Here is a 5007-nt window from a genome sequence, read left to right on the forward strand (position 1 = left end):
TGGAAATGGGAAGAAGCACTGCAAGCAAGGGCTATAGGAGCCTCATCTAGCAGAGCAATTAAACCAGAGCACAGAGAAGCTCCTGATAAGGATAACTCTGTTGCAGGGTTGAGGACTAAGACTTGATTGACTCCAGGTATTCCCTAACCCTTATTTTTATTTTTTTTTGATTTTAAGTTGAGGGTGTAGGGTAACATGTTGTTGTAGCATATTTTGTAAATAACTAGGAGTAGTGCGAGTTCTGTAGGCAGTTAACTAATTTTGTAATTTTTAACACCTCTCCGAAGGTTTGTTTTGCATGGCTGTGTGAATTACATCTTAATGTGACCACTGTACATCTCGTCATGGCATTAGTTTAGTTGCTTGATCATCACTGCTGAACAATTGCATGAACCAGATAGGTAGTAGCCAGTGATATTACTTGTGTGCCATGTGTGTGAGAGACTATACCAAGTTCTCTATTTGTATTATCGAATCTAGAACTTGCCCGATTCATTTTACCGTAGTTGAAAGATAGGGGTTAGGAAAGGATTATAGTCTATTTTTAAATTTCAGTCACTATTACCCTAAATGGCCTTCCTGTAATGCATGATATCCTTTGATCCCTATTTGAGCCTGAATTGACCAGTTTCTTTCTGTGATGCCTATCACCTTCCCTTTTAGATCATAAAGAATCTGTTTTGGCCCTGGTCTTCCTTGGATACTGTGCACTTTGACTTAGGCAAATAGCCTAAGTTGAGGGTGGCTATCATGGGGTGTGTGGTGTAAATTAGGTATGAAGACGGGTAGAATAGAAGAAAAAGAATAAGTGAAAAAGAAATAGAAAATTGGGTGTTGGTGAAAAAGAGCAAGAAAAGAAGTGTGTTTGAATAAAAAGAAAAACCACACCCATTCTAAATTTGTGATAAAGAGAAAAAAAAAAGAAAAGAAAAAGAGAGAAAAAAGGTTAATAAGTGGACCCCACAGGTTAAGGTACTGCCAAGGAGGTTAGTCACTGTAAATGCCATTTAATATCATACCAGCCCCTAGCCTATGTTACAAGCCGAAGAAAGGCCTATAGTGATCCTAGCTTACCAGTCCGGAAACTTTGGTAATGACGATAAGAGCAAGCATATGGTATTTGGCATGCATTGGTTTGAACTTCACTCTGAGAGTGAGTGCTTTGTGATTATCCCCGTGCTTATATTTTGACTTTTCATAAGAAAAAAAAAGGGAAATTCTTTGTTGTGAGGCACACTAGTATGTTGCTAGGTGACTTACTTGTTTGGATAGTGTCATATTGATATAAGCATGATTGTTGGTACGTAGATGATGCCATGGCTGGAATCCTTTGTGTTACATTGCTGTTTTTCAATAAGATACACCGTAGCTTAAATTGGTTGACCTTGGAGGTGGTAACTGAGTTTTGAGCTAAAATGGTTGTTGACTACTGAATGTTCTTTGTATTCTCTTAGTTATTTTGTTGCTTGAGGACAAGCAATTTTTTTAAGTTGAGGATGTTGATGTATGAGCAAAAGATAACACATTTAATGCTTTTTAGCTTAAAATAATTGTGAATCCTGAAGCAACTTTTATTGTTTTGATGTGTTTTCTCACGATATTGCAGTAAAAGGCTAAAGGGATGAAAATAAAAGACAATGGAGCAAAAGAGTTGAAAATCTGAGCAAAAAAGAAGAAAATATGGCTGACGACCACCATGATACGTTGTCATCCTTGTGATAGGCTATCAGCAGCGGCGTCAGCCTTAACCAGAAACTTAAGCCTGAGAGAAATTTCTGATGACGTCGGTGATAAGGTATCAATACGGTGATAAGGCATCACGAAGGGCGTCAGCCTAAACCAGAGAATTGAGCTTGAAGAAGAAATCTGACGATGTTGGTGATACGCCATCAGACCCCTAACGTGGCGTTAGCTTGGGCGTCACCTATTCCGAGAACTTTATTAATTTTGTTATTTTATTTCCTTAATTAGGCTTTAGTATAAATAGCATATTTTATGGTTTTTAAAGATTCATTCATCATTATCTATCAGACATTAACTCTAAAAGGAGAGACGTATTTTGCTCTCTTTCATAAAATATTCTTGTGTTTCGTATAAACTATTTTTGGATTTCTACCTTATGATTAAATTGAAGGAACTACTTGTTGTTTTCTCATCCATTCGTAAGTTGATCCTTATCATCATGAATTCAAATTTTTATTTCGTTCCTCAAATAATGAGAGGCTAATTTCATTAGCCGAAGTTATGGGATCCATGGATTAGGGTTTGATATGATGCTAGGTGTTTAACGGATTCAAAGAGTTGTAGAACATATTGAAATTCTGTTGTTTTAACTGAAATCTAGTGGTTGCAAACATTGGATTATGCCTTATTTTATTTGCTTCTAACGGAGAAATAGACTAAAGGTCGTGAATTATCAACAGGAACTCGAAAACTACCAACCTTCCGTTTAATGATTGATACCGTAACTGGATTAATCTACCTGAGATAACATCCTATTAGAAATAGATAAGTTATCTAAGTTCGAGAGAATTAGATAATAAATTTTCTGGTGAGGTTGAGAGATAAGTCTGAAAGTATCATACTCAAGGATATTCTGTTGTTTCTACTTACTCCAAGAATCTCAAGCATTACCTAGTATTTGTTAACTCCCAATACCCATGGTGAACATAACTCTGGTTTCCCATTTATCTTGATTACAAGCACTGAAGTATTGAAAGTGACATTTGACTTTCTGTGAAACTTAAACCCCCATCCTTCGAAAACAGTAAACTATCAATAAAGCATTTCGTAAACAAATCGAAGTTCACACCCTATTCCCTGTGGGATTCAACCCCAACCTAGTTGGGTTTTATATTGAAAACGATCGCTTACACCCATTCAAGAGTGTAATTTGAGCGTTATCAATGGTCTTCGTAGAGAATCGAAGACAACATTCATGACATAGTCTTCGTAGACAATCGAAGACATCATTCATAACACAGTCTCTATAGACAATTGGAGGCGTCATTTATCATCAAGTCTCTATAGACAATTAGAGATGTTATTTTATCATCAACCCTCCATAGACAATCGGAAATATCATACATCAGTCTCCATAGACAATTAAAGATATCATACATCCATCTCTATAGACAATTGAAGATGTTATCAAGTTTTCATATACAATCGAAGACGTCATCACTGAACATCAATCTTCGTAGATAATCGAAGACGACAATCAACATCATTCTCTATAGACAATTGGATACATCATACATCCGTCTTTATAGACAATTGAAGACGACAACCATCATCAGTCTTTCAAAGACAATCGAAGGCGACAATCAACATTAGTCTCCATAGACAATTGGAGATGTCATACGTCAGTCTCCATAGATAATTGGAAATGTCATTAAGTCTTCGTATACAATCGAAGACATCATCATTCAACATCAGTCTTTGTAGATAATCAAAGACGACATTCAACATCTGTCTCTATAGATAATTGGAGATATCATATACAGTTTTCATAGACAAATGGAGGAATCATTTAGATAATTGGAGACGTTATGTTAGCATCACAGTCTTTGTAGACAATCGAAGACACCATTCATCAACATCAGTCTCCATAGACACTTGGAGATGTCAACACCAGTCTTCGTATACAATCGAAGACATCATCATTCAACATCAGTCTTCGTAAATAATCAGAGACGACAATCAACATTCGTCTTCATAGATGATTGGAGATGTTATCAAGTCTCCGTAGACAATCGAAAACATCTTTTATTCATCACATAGACTTCGTACACAATTGAAGATAACTTTCATTCATCTTCAAGTCCCTGTAGACTATCGGAGACGTCACACATCTTACAATTCACAATAACAAGATATTTTGTTTTCTTTCCCAGAAGACAGTGTTAGCCATGAATCATACACTAGGGCAAATTTTGAAAACCGTTTCAAAATTTACCCTATTTTCTTTTCGAACTACATTGACCTGATTCTCGTGATACTCGAGATATGTGAAAAGCTCTAGGAAGAGTTTGGCTATCACAGCTCCACAATTATTCTTTCTCCCCATCAAATACATAATTTTGCATCCCCAACATCTCACAGCTCGATACTAGGGCAATTTTGAAAGGAACATCGGGAATAGATGAACACTTCTGTTCTCAAATGGTCCATATTTCATTAATTATTTCACATGGTATTTCACTCTTAAGAATAGGAAAATTTGCCTAATTTTGAAATTACACCCAACCTGATCCTCATGCAACTTGAGGTGTATAAGCGACCCTAAATTGGAGTTCTCTTGAATATTTTATCAAAAATAATTTTTGTCGAGGAAAATTAGCTACACGTCAACGTTTTCGTTTGAAGACTTCTACATTATCTTCAAACAAAAATGGAAAAACTGTTGACAGCTAATTTTGGCTCTCCATACTTAAACTTAACGCATTTAGGCTCTCTGATCGTTAAATGACACAATATGCAATTTTTCACATATCTTTTTCAATAGTTAATAAATTGTTGATAATCATCATTATTTTACAATTTTTACTCATTTATTGTCATATTTTAATTTTACGTGATTTCTTGATAATTATCTTTATTTTCATAAATTTTAAGATTTTTATCAATTTATTATTATTTTAATATTTTTTGCTCAGTCATTTACATACGTATACAGCATAGCACTATAATTTTTATTACACAGTATAATTTTAATTATTTATAGCATAATGTATCTTTTTTAAAGATAATTATATTTTTATTTGTTATTTATATTTTTCTGTAATTATATATCGGCATTTATTATTTTGTACGCTATTTAAAACGACCTGCAAAAAGTAAGTTTATTTAATTATTTTAATACACAGAGCAATAAACCAATCAAATTAAGGTCTACTCACTTTTATTTTATTTTCTTATTTTATTTTATCTACTTTCCCTAATTTAAGGGATATGTTGGAAGAAAAAGTAGAAATAAATATTATTTCTTACTATTTTCACTTTTTT

The sequence above is a fragment of the Capsicum annuum genome, chromosome 6 (assembly GCF_002878395.1).
Source record: "Capsicum annuum cultivar UCD-10X-F1 chromosome 6, UCD10Xv1.1, whole genome shotgun sequence".
Classification (NCBI taxonomy): Eukaryota; Viridiplantae; Streptophyta; class Magnoliopsida; order Solanales; family Solanaceae; genus Capsicum; species Capsicum annuum.